The sequence below is a fragment of the Dermacentor andersoni genome, chromosome 3 (assembly GCF_023375885.2).
Source record: "Dermacentor andersoni chromosome 3, qqDerAnde1_hic_scaffold, whole genome shotgun sequence".
NCBI lineage: Eukaryota > Metazoa > Arthropoda > Arachnida > Ixodida > Ixodidae > Dermacentor > Dermacentor andersoni.
Genome location: NC_092816.1, coordinates 117200170 through 117212739, shown reverse-complemented (window position 1 = coordinate 117212739; position 12570 = coordinate 117200170). Strand labels below are relative to the sequence as shown.

General features: G+C 47.3%; 1 protein-coding gene across 3 annotated transcripts in view; it reads left to right on the top strand.

Moving 5' to 3' along the window:
- LOC126539162 (high affinity cationic amino acid transporter 1-like) overlaps window positions 1-12570 on the top strand; it is a 137623-nt gene that overhangs the window by 25424 nt on the left and 99629 nt on the right. The window contains exon 1 of one of the 3 annotated variants that reach the window (XM_050185931.3): window positions 12363-12471. The exons of the other annotated variants lie outside the window; for them this stretch is intronic. The gene's annotated coding sequence lies outside the window, so the exon portion shown is untranslated. Of the gene's footprint in view, window positions 1-12362; window positions 12472-12570 lie in introns of those variants that run through there. 3 annotated transcript variants of the gene reach the window in all.

The window sequence follows — 12570 nt, the reverse complement described above, 5'->3', positions numbered from 1 at the left end:
CATGCTAGCTTAAGTAGCTGATGAAATTTTAAGGGGCTTTTCAAGTTGTTTTAGCCTTCTTAAATCACCCTGGAGGTTCCGAAAAATCATTGAATTCAGTTTTTAGACTTCAAGCTGTTTTTTAGTCAAGGTCAACGTGTGTGTTGGGCCTTCGAAACCAGGTCGAAAAAAGCCTTCTTACCTTTCCACTCTTCCCATATTAAGGTGATAGAGGGATTTAGCTTCGGCCTGCCTGAGATCAGCGCTTTTAAAATCATGCATTCATAAGTTGCGTGCTACTTTTGCTTCTCAAGTGAAGCGGTTGGAAATGGCAGGTTTTAGAGTACACTGTTAAGAGTGGGGGCTGAATCCCTTGGCAAGAAGCTCCTGAAGACAAGTTGTGGGCGTTTTTGTGCCGGACAGACTGGTAGATGCCTTAATGATCGCTTACGAGAGCATGCGCGTTTGATAGATAAGGCTGGGGATTCAAATCTGCCAGTTCACTTTAGTAGTTGTGAGTTCCTCAGTTCAGCCATATACAGATTACAGGAAGAAGGAAGGGACAGCTTAAGAGATTGTATATAGGCAGTGGCTATCTTACGTTCGTATATATGGGCAACAGCGCAAACAGACGACCACAAGATTGGAGACAAGTACACACAAGCGCTGACTAACTGGTTTTATTGGCAAGAATAGCACACCTTATATATGCCAGAGTGAATGAAGGGAAATGAAGGGGGAAAACACGTGAAGTGTGATAGCGTTTCAACAACGCAGGCGCAATACAGCCAAGCATGCGCAACAAAACGCAAATTCGTTTTCTTCGCAATCAGTACCCCCCTACAGCTGCATCCAGAAGATCGAATTCAGCATCAAAGAGAGCAAAGGATTGAGTGCTAAAGCACTTGCTACCTAATTTTCTAATGCGGTAGGCTTCTAAACTGATCCGCGCGGTCTTGTCACTCCTCTTTCCTAGAATCGTCGTCTCTTTCAGCCCGGCCCCACAACCCGTACAGTTGCTAACGTGCGCACCTAAATGTGCGTATTTATGTAGTTTTTTTTTCAGTTTTTGAGCGTGTTCCCCTAAATGATTATAGACACAGCGACCAGTTTCGCCGATGTAAAACATCCCACATGACATGGGAAGGCAGTACATCACTCCAATAGAACATTTAACAAACGACGGGTGGTAGTTCTTCTGGCATCCAAGTTTTCCCGTTTTGCAGATGCGTGGACACAACTGCTTAAGCCACCTGCTTAAGATTGTTGGAAAGTTTTTTATCTAGGGGACCACTTCAGGCTTTGATGCCTTCCGTTGATCCTCAGCCGTTGCGCTTCCCGATCCAAGTTTGAATTTTTGAAGGAGGGCTTCTGAAACGGCAGTCAAGACCGAGGCGGGGAACCGTGCAGCCAAAAGACTGCTTACCTGATTATTAAAACTGGATTTAATCTGACGTGGGCACGATTTTTGGGGAGCTGATTCCATACACAACACCGCTATTCCTCTCTTGATTGTTTTGGAGTGTGCCGAGTCAAAAGGTAGCAACTCCTTGTTAGCCCGTGGGTAGTAACCTCAGCAAACGTGTCCATCACAGAATGCGATTTTTTATGTCTAAAAACTAACATTGAAAGGTCCGGAAGTTCATCCGCAACCCACGTCCATGTTTGCTAAAAATAGATAAAACTTCGCTTACTGTGGAGGGGTAGGTGAAAGCGGACTGCTTTATTAAAAGCACTAAAATATCGTCAACATACCTAAAAAAATTCCAAACCGGCCCCCCATTAAACACCTGTTCTACTGCGTTGTCCACCTTCACCAGAAGGAAGGAAGGAAAAAGTGGAGAAGGAAGGCAGGGAGGTTAACCAGTTTTGCCTAACCGGTTTGCTACCCTACACATGGGAGCGGGATGGGGGGATGAAAGATGGGGAGAAGAGATAGAGGGCACATAACACGGCACACACATCGTTGGTTACAGTCTGTCACTCTTGTGCGGTACGTGACATCACTGTCACAGCCGCTTGTCCAAGCCCGTATCCTTCATAAACCGAAGTAGTCCCTTCGTCGCCTTCAGCTGCGATGTCTTCAGTCGGCGATATGTGAAAATGGTTGCAACTGACAATGGTCTATTGTCAAGGTGCGCTAGAACGGACGCCATGGACTGTCTCTGAACATTATATTCAGGACAGTCGCACAGAATGTGTTCCAGCGTCTCCTCGCAAAGACAGGCATTGCAGAGAGCGTTGTCGGCCATTCCAATGCGAAACGAGTAAGATTTCGTGAAGGCCACCCCTAGCCAAAATATCACAAAGAATAGGGGCTGCGCAAGACCCAATGCAGATGAACGACAGAAAGCTGAATTAGTTGGCAAGGATTCATTATGCAAAAAAGAGGTGAGGCGTGCAGACAGGACACGAGTAGAGCAGTAGACAGTGTTCGTGTTGTCCACTTCCCTACTCTTGTGTCCTGTCTGCACGCCTCACCTCTTTTTTGCATAATGAACCTATGCAGATGCCATCGCGCTGCAAAAACGGTTCCTTGTCAAATACAATAAAGGTAGAGTTCAAATAAAACTGTAATAAAGATAGAAAATTATCAGTGGACAAACCGACGGTGTTCTTGAAGGATACGTCACTGTTATCCTCGATGCAATCTTTGACGCACACTAGCAGTTGATTCTGCGGAACAGAATAAAACAAGTCCTGCACGTCTACTGAAAAACCGAAACCAACATGATCATTTCTCTTTAAAAACTTTACTACTGAGGCTGATTTTTTTTACAATAGGTCGTTCACAGCAAGCGTCTTGAGCTTCAGTAAAAACTGGCTAACACTTTTGCCGCGATCCCTCTTTACTAGCAATAGTCCTAAACGGAATTGCCGCACTCTTGGTTTTAAAGAATGTAGTAATCACTGTGCGCATGTGGTGTCTATGGTGGGTTTCAAATTTAGCGAATTGGTGTGCTTCGCGCTCAGACTATATAAACGAGTTTTCCTTCCTTAGCAATGTGTAATTTCTCGCCGGAACTTGCTAGTGCGTTCGAATTAAACGAAAGGTCAAATTAACCACGGTCGAATTAACGAAAGTCCACTCACATTCCGCCATATATGGGGCTTTAGCCTAGCGATCCCGTGAACCAATCAGAACGGGCAAGATTGCGAATTCAACAGTATGGCGAAATTTGGCAATGTCCGGACCAGCACCCCGTGTCTCGAAGACTGCTTCACTATCTTTACTAAGCATCTTAGACCCAACCCTGCTTCGGCGTGCTGCGCAGGCGAGCACTGGGACAGAGCACGCCATTGTTCTAAGACCATCGTCAATTGAAACGAAGCTTTAGCTCGGGCCCAACTCCGATTCAGCCTATTCCAATGCATCTAAAACGCAGAAATGCTTTTCCGAGATAAACCCTTCGCATATTTTAATGAAATGTGTTCCATTTGAGAGAGAAAGTAAAATTCTAGCAGGCTGTTGAAAGCGTAATTTTCACTTGGCCTCAATATTTTTGGAAAAATTGACGAAAATCGGTAAACTTGAAAAAACAAAAATAGATGCACAAAGTTAGATATCGGTTTTGTAAACTGCATCAGTTAGATCATCCAAAGCGCACAAATTTGTGCATTAATTTCTTACGTGAACTTATGTTTACAAGGATTTAGCAATATTCCTATTCACATATTAGTGGTGTACTTAATAGCCATGCATAATACATCAATTTTGTCTGCTTTAGATGTGCCAGGCATTAGAGGCAGTTCAAATAATTGATATTTTTCATTGCTGATTCAGTTGTCAACTTGATAGTCTTGTTTTCTGAAAGTTTGCGATTTTCAACAACGATTATAACAAAATTGGTGACCTAAATAAAGAATCCGCTTACGAACAGTCGCTGGACTGATTTTTCTTGTAAATTCAACAAGCCTAATCAAATTCGGTGGGGTGGCTGCCGAGAAAAACGACTTCTCCTTTCCCATGTATTTACATATGAGCCCCCGAGCTAAAGCTTACTCTTGAGTCAAGACCATGACAACGCACTGAACTCGGGTAGCCATTAGTTACGTCTCAATATGGCGATGAGTATTCCTTGGACATTTTCCACAAGGCAGTCCTATCAGCGCGCGCCCTTACGCCGCCGGGGCCCTACATAGTCTGTGACGCGCAAACAAAGGAGCTCACTTCGAGGTGACAACTACCGCAAAGATCACTCTTCCTGAACGTGACCCTGACAAGCTGAACTAATTAATGAAAGGGGCCAACGTTGAAGGCTACCGTGGGAAGCGCTTCGACCTCGACTTCCGAGACTGCTACGTGCTTGCGCCATATGCGGTGGCAAAGGTGCAATGTAGGAGGTGAGAGAGAAAGAGCAAATTATAAATGAAAGGTAGGTGGGTTAACCAGGACTGCCCGGTTGGCTACCCTACACTGGGAAAAGAGAAATGGGACGGAAAGATTAAAAGAAGAAAGTCCACTAGGGTTATCATTTGGTCACTCAGTCCGGATCACAGACCCTGACTCAATCCGGTAGGTTTCAAATATCGCAACAGTGCTTTTGTGGCCTTTTGTAGCTGCGATATGCGAGACCATGGTCCCAAGATGTTGTTCAAGGTGAACGGCTTTCGATCCAGCTAATTCAGAGCTGTGCAGTGGCCATGTCTTTCATTTTCAAAAGATGGGCAGTAGCACATTAAATGTTCTATGGTTTCCGCGACACCGCAGGCATCGCACTCGGCGCTATCCGCCATTCCAATCAAAAATGTATATGCATTGGTGAATGCGACGCCCAAGCGTAAGCGGCACAGCACTGTTTCCTCATTACGCGGAAGCCCTGGTAACAGCCGCAATTGCATAGATGGATCGAGGGAATGAAATCTACGTTCAGTGAATTCAGGTGTGTGCCGCTTCTCCAATGTCATACGGTGCGCTAGCTTGCCTAAGTGTTGGGCTGCGTCAGTACGCGATAAAGGTATAGAAACAAGGGTTGCTTCTTCCTGTGCTTTCCTAGCATTCGTCAGCGAGGTCGTTGCCGGAGATACCGCAATGGCCAGGCAGCCACTGAAACACGACATCGTGTCCTTTCGCGATCATATGATGATGTATTCCTCGTATCTCCGACACGAGTTGTTCACAGGACCCGCGACGAAGAGATGACAAGGCATTGTAAGGCCGCCTTCGAATCGCAGAATATTGCCCACCGATTAGCCGGTGAGTTAATATAATCAACGGCACTTCGGAGGGCAACAAGCTCCGAACCGGTCGATGTTGTCAAGTGAGAAATCTTGTATCGGATGCTTAGTGATCGTGATGGTATAACCACTGCGCCGGTGGAGCTGGTCTGAGTGTAAGAGCCGTCCGTATATATATGTGGACTCGGTCAAAGTAGAGAGTGCAAACAATCCAGAGCTGCTTGCTTCAGGGCCGAGGTAGGCAGGTCGGTCTTCTCTCTTATCCCTGGAACCGTAAGACTCACTTGAGGTTGCTTTAAACACCACAAAGCTGACGTTGAACGTGCTGAGGATGTGAAACCCTATGGTATGGAGGCACGATGGATGCTGACCTTGTTGGAGAAGGACGCCTGTGGTCGTCGTTCTGGCAGGCAGGTAAGAGAGCTTGACTGCATCCGTGAAACATGAATGGCATGCGCTTTAAGCGTTTCGGTGCTAATGTAAGTCGTGACCGGATGGTCTTGAGTGATTATAATGGTTGAGGCGCTCCGCGGAAGGCCTAGGCAAACACGTAGTGCCTGCGCCTGTACGCTCTGAAGTTATCGAAGATTTAACTTGCATGTTTTAGCAAGCACGGGAGAGCTATAGCGTAGAAATCCGATGAGAAGTGCTCGATATAACTGTAGCATGGAGCCCACTGGCGATCCCCATGTTTTGCCGGCGATGAATTTGAAGACGTGAACAATAGATGTGAGCTTCTACTTCAAGTGGGCAACTTGAGGGCTCCAAAAGAGGTCCCGGTCTACAATGACGCCCAAAAACCGATGATTTATCTTGTAGGAGATAGGCTGACCATTGATGCATACTGGATAACGAGTCATCGCTTTTCGCGTAAAAGCGACTAACGCACATTTTTCTGTTGATGGTAAGGCCTTATGTGTGAAGAGTCAGATGCCTGTGTTGCTTTCTGTAGCCGTGCGCGAACCTGCAGGCGCGCGACCGCTGATGTCCAGATGCAGATGTCGTCGGCGTAGATGGAGACACTCACTGTTTCCGGCAGGGATTCGGCCAGCCCAAGAAGGGCGAGGTTGAAAAGAATAGGGCTTAGAACACCGCCTTAGGGAACACCTCGGCATGTGTAGTGGTCGGTAGTCGGACCATCTTCTGTCCTTACGAACGAGGACCTTTGTGTCGAGTAGTTTCTGATCCATCGATATACCCGCCCTCCTAGCTCACTTGTCAAAAATGCGTAGAATGGTTTGATGAGAAACGTTGTAAGCGCCTTTCACGTCAAGAAAGAGTGCTACTGATAATCACTTCCGGTATTTTTGCTGTTTTACAGATGATACTAGATTGATGACACTATCAATCGATGAACGACCACGTCGAAATCCCGCCATAGTCAGGGTAAACTTTGTGGTGTTCAAGGTACCACTCGAGACGCATGAGGATCATACGTTCCATGAGCTTCCCGACGCCTGGCAAGAGCTATATTGTATAGGCCGATACGATGCAAGTTCGAGCGGTTACTTTCCTGCTTTTAGAAGCGGTATCAGGCGGCTGCGTTTCCATTCCTGTGGGACGACACCATCTTGTCATGAACTATTAAAAAGGCCGAGGAGTTCTCTTCGTACTTCTCTGCCTAGGTGGCGCAAAGCAGTCTATGTTATGCCATCGGGCCCTGGTGAAGACGAACACCTACAGAGCGCCATAGCAGCTTCTAACTCTTCCATAGAGAATGGAGCTTCCATACTTGCATCTTGTAAACCGGGGATGTTGCCTAAAGCCATGTCAGGGACTAAAACTGTGCCGCCGGTGACTTTCGCACAAAATGCCTCTGCAACGTCTATCTCACGGCGGTTTTGATGGAGAGCAAGGGCGTTAAAAGTGTGTCGTTGCTGGGGACTTGAGCAAAGACCTCGTAGGGTACGGCACATACGGGACAATGGCTTGCGGGGGTCCAGTGAGTCGCAAAAGCATTTCCATCTTTGAACCGCTAGCTTATCCATTCGGCGTTTGATCTTCTTTTGCATGCGCCGAGCTTCTCTGAGGTCAAGAATTGACTTCGTGCCCCTGTACCTCCTTTCAGCTCTGCGACGTAGTGCACGAAGCCTTTCCAATTCAATGTCATTCTCTGTACGCTTTGATAAATGTGTGAAGCAGCGTGCACAATCTTGCATTGCGTCTGCAATTATGTCTTCTAATCTGGGTGCGATGTGTCTTGCGTGTGTCTTGCGTGTGTCTTCTACACGATCTTGAAAGACTGGTCAGTTGATTTGGTGAGACAACCGGTAAAGTGGCGTCTACTCCTTCGATTATCACATAGGTCGGTATATGATCACTTCCATGGGTTTTAATATCGGTGAACCACTGCACGCTCAAAGTCAGGCAACGTGACACCAAAGTCAAGTCAAGGTAGCTGCTGTACGTTGTTCCTCACAGAAATGTCAGGCTTCCGTCATTCAGAAGACACAGGTTGTGGCCTGATGCAAAGGATATTAGTGACCTGCCCCTCGAATTTATCCTGGAGCTTCCCCATATATGGTGGTGAGCGTTGAAGTCCCCTGTTATTATCCAAGGGCCGGGAGTAGCAGTCATATCTTCCAGTCTCTTGCTGTCAAATTGACTTGTTGGGGAAAGGTAGATGCCAGTAAGAGTTAGACAGTTTCTTCTTTTTCACAGTAACACAGACGTATTGGTTACCGTCGTGTGGCGCTACGTGTTGGGGAAAAATACGTAAGGTCCTTGCGAATGTGAACCAGAACCTTACTACTGCGGACACACACGTGTTTGAAACAAAAGGTTCATATCCTGATAGTCTTATGCAGGCTGATAAGTTCGGTTCACAGATGACCAGTATAGGAAAGTGGTTTTCAAACACTAACTGTCGAAAATCCGAAATACGTGACCTCAAGCCTCTCGCATTCCATTGGAATATGGAGGCACTTCTGACATCATCCCGGAACGATCGCTGTTCTCCATGAACCATGGTTCTGTTGTAGAAGTTCTCAAGCACTGAACCTCTGAAGGCTCACCGGAACCAGATTGTTGGTATCTAGCACTTGCGATGCACATCGAGCTGTTGGTGTCTGTAGCTTGTCCAGAAGAACACGAATAGCACTCGCCAGAGAGCTGATCATGACAAGAATTTGTTGATCTTAGTCCGTCAATATCTCAGGAACAGACGAAGTGTCCCCTGCTGTAGAAGTGTGATTTCGCTCGGTAGGGGCATGTAGCCTCGGGAGTGCAGGCCAAGCGTCAGCAGCCGTGCTGTTCGGTGCACCTTGGTCCTTTGAGCTGACTACGTTTGGCCTGGGCGGTAGAATGGGTGGTAATGTACGTGGGTGACGTTCTGCAGAGGCTTTCGAGGCTCTTGATCGGCGTCGGCGACGTGATCGTCGTCGCTTAATAGATGTTGCTGCTTCTCGGTGAGACGAGTGGTCTCTAACCATTTTCTTCAATATTGCCATTTCCTTTCGAATCAAAGGGCATTCCTTTGAAGATGCATCGTGAGGGCCGCTGCAGTTCGTGCACTTCAGCACATTGGCCTCGCACGTGTTAGTGGTGTGGGGCCTGGTACAGCGAGAACAGACGGTAGTGTTGCACAACCTACTCACATGGCCAAGCTTCATGCACTTCCAGCACTGCAGCGGTTTTGGTATGAAGGGGCGAACTGCGTGTCGGAAGGGGCCCACTTTTACATGCGATTGGAGGGATTCGCCCTTGCATATGATTAAGCACACCGTGACGTGCCGAGACGAAACGCGCTTGTGATGTTTTCTGTAGCTGGTTTGATTAATATTGACAGATCGGAGTCGACAATGGTCTCGTCAACATCGTAAATTACGCCAGTACTGTCTTGTTTGCCCAGCGGAATATGAGCGCGGACTTTCATCCCGTTAAGTTCCGTGACTTTGCTCAAATAATCCAACGCAGCCGCGTGTTTTACGTCAATCGCTAGCACGTTCTTACGGCTGTTCACTCTGATGTCTTCAATTTCATTCGGAACCAGCGCCTCTAGATGTTAAGACACGGCTTGCCTATTGAGGCGTCGCATATTGTCAGTGGCAAGAACTGGCGCGAACAGGATGGTGAGCTCCTCGGTATCCCGCTAAGATCTCACGGTGGGCTCACTCGAATTCGATGATCCGCTGAGAAATCTTCGCTTTGCTTTACGACTCCGCACCAGCTTGAAGGTGTCGTCACAAGTCTTCACTGCTGACATAGTACTGTATGGTGTCGTCGCTGTCAGTGTCGCTCTCGGTGCCGTTGCGCTTCCTGGAGGCAGCCGCCGCGGGCACTGCCGAGTCCGGCGAACGCGCGTGAGACTCCGTCTCCATCGTAGTTAAGGAGGAAACAGCAGTTCACTAGCAGTCTAAGAAATTCACAAAATGGGTAGAGTTGGAAGATTCAACGATTGTGAATGGGCGAGATCGTCATCACATTCCCCAGTCTAGTCGCCTAAGGAAGACGACCGTTTTAAAAGTGGAGACCTTTGGTGCAGAGAGGTGGTGCTGACGTATCCTGCTGATGTGAACTCAAACCTTTAATACGCTCCATGGAGTGGGCTTCCGTATCTGGAGCCAGGGTAAATAACGTAAAACAAACCCTTTTTTTTCCTTCATTCTTACTACCGGACTACTCATCAATGGGCTCGGTGGCTTCCTGGGCCAAAAGTCTCCTCGAGCCGCAACACATTGCTTGTCCTAGACCGAACCGAAATTCGACCATGGTTTGTGCTAGCAAGTACTAACATAAATGTGCAGAGCTTTTCTTGGTATATGAACCCGATCGAGATTCGTTTCTTACGTACGTGTGATCATCCTTGTTTAGAGGCGTTCATTCTCATTGGTGAAGTTTTGATTGATTGATTGATTGATTGCATAATTTCGAATCACCGACTCTTTCTGCGCGTCATATTGACCTGCCTATGTGAGTACAATGGGTTTTAATTTTTGTCAGAACTGCTATTGGGGGAGAACTGCACCACTGGAAAAGCTGGCGCCGCCGCCGCCGTCGGCGTGACGTGGCATGAGGGGTCGCGTGGACACAGCGGTCGCGTCGGCTGCTTCGGAAGCGCCGAAGCGAGCTGTTGGATTGGAGAACCATCGCTAAATCGAGCTCGAGGCTGAATACAGAATGTTAACAAAGCAACAAATTAAAGAAGATATTGGTGGAGCAAGCACATTACAATTTTCCGCACTTGACAACAATGCCAATCTTTGGCCTTGCTTCTGTTTACACTTTCGTCTCGACATCAAAAAATTGAAATTGAGATTTTTCTGTTTGACTGGATACTTCGCAATACCATATAGACCTTGCCGTCAATATATAAAAGCCACGGCTGATGACTTTACGTAGTCGTAGTTCGGGAAAACGAAATAGTACTACAAAGGCATACAAGAGGGAGAGAATGAAGACGAAAGGCGTGAAGAATAACCAGATGAGTCTCCGGTTTGCTACCCTACACTGGGGATGGGGGATAGGGGTTAGAAAGATGAGAGGAAAACGCAAGAAAAAACAAACACGCACGCATGGAGACACACACACAAAAGGCGTTCGCAAAAAGCGCAATAGCACTTGCACGGCCTTCTGTGACGTTAGCTCCCTTCGATGTTGTAGAATTCGTTTTTCGGATAGCGGTTGGCCGTCCAGTTCGTCAAGTGCGTGGCGAAGGCATTCCCTCTGTGGACCGTACTGCGGGCAGGCGCACAAAATATGGCCAACTAATTCTTCATGGCCGCAGTGGTCACAGGTTGGGGTGTCGGTCATCCCTATGCGGAACGCATAGGCTTTGGTAAAGGCAACGCCCAACCACAGTCCATGCAAAAGCGTGGCGTCTCCGCGGCGAAGCTAGCTGTGATGGCGCGCGAAGACTTAATGTTGGATCAAGTGAGTACAGTCGCGTATTTCTTAAAAGGGGGTCATTCCATTGACATGATATACTGCCGAGCAAGCAGGCGGAGCTTCCGTGCTGCGTCAGTTCTGGAAAGTGGAATTGGTACTTGGTGCTCCTCAGTATGGGTTGAACGGGCGGCTTTATCGGCCTGTTCATTGCCGATAATCCCGCAGTGACTTGGAAGCCATTGGAAAGTTATATTATGGCCTGCATCACTTATATGGCGTAACGTCTCTGTAATGTGAAATATTATACGAAACAAAAGCTGCAAAAGTTGGAAGCTGTTAATTGCAGTTGCCTATGCCTGTTTATGAAGGCACGCAGCAAGATGGTTAGCATTAGTATACAGCGGCATTCTTGTATAGTTGTGTATATTGTGCACGTTACTTATGTATAATATGGTGCAAATTTTTTCCGTTATTTCTGGTTGGTCTTGTTGATACTGCGTTACAATATAGGCAAATAAAGACGTGTATAATTGCAAGCTGTATTTCTTATTACAATTTTTTTTTATAATCGCACCATGCGACGTAAGTACATTGACATGTGCATATGAAGGAATATTGGTAGGCGTCGTGAGACTGGAGGGACTCTAGGGAAAACAGGGGGAAGGCCGGAGAGAAAAATTGAAGCCGATGAGCAAAACGTGAGCAAGGTGAAAGCGGGAGCAAACGTTTCGACAAGTCCATTTGTCGAAACGTTGGCTCCCGCTTTCGCCTTGTTCTCGTTTTGCTCGTTGTCTGGTACACGCAATCATTTTTCTTTTATTTGTGCTTTCGATCACGTGATATAGTGCTCAAGAGCTCGCCTTTTTCACGACCTCTACGTATGTACGAGCGGCTCTTAGAATGGACCAGAATAGCTGACCTCGTTAAACTTTACTTTCTTTTATCATACAAAGAACACAGAACGTAGATAGCGCTTATCTAGTCATGGGCACGTCTACGCACGCGTTCGCAAGTGTACATTTTGTGGACAATTACCAGTGATTTTCCGCCTTAGTTTCCAAGCCAGCATATGTCAAAACACTGAGGAACCTGGGTACCACACTACGCACAAATATTTTTTTCCATGTCCGCGCGTTCGTTATTGCTCGGGTTTTGAAAGGCCAGCAAAGCTGAATCCATGCTGACTTCCCCATTGTTGTGGCTCAGATAGCCCACGTTGACCCCTGAGTTACGATAACGTTGATAGCGTGCACGCACAGGTGAAACCGAAACTGCAACTTGTGGTCTAGCGCTCTTATCGCGACGTCAGCTAGCGGCGCCTAGCGTGTTCGCTTTAAGTTAACCTATTCTTCAGGTCGCCGTTCTCGCAGTCTTTACTGTCCATTGTACGGGTCCGTAGGGGCACGGACGCCTGTGAGGAGGCGTTTTGGAGGTATTCTCAAGCGAAGTCGCGGCTCACGCTCGGCCGTCGCTGCCTGTCACATATTGGTGAGTAGTTTCGCTGAGTTCCGTATTGTGAGAACTACAACCTTGTTGGTTACGGGTTCGATTGTTAGGATCGGTCACGCATTCGGTGGTTTTCTCGCA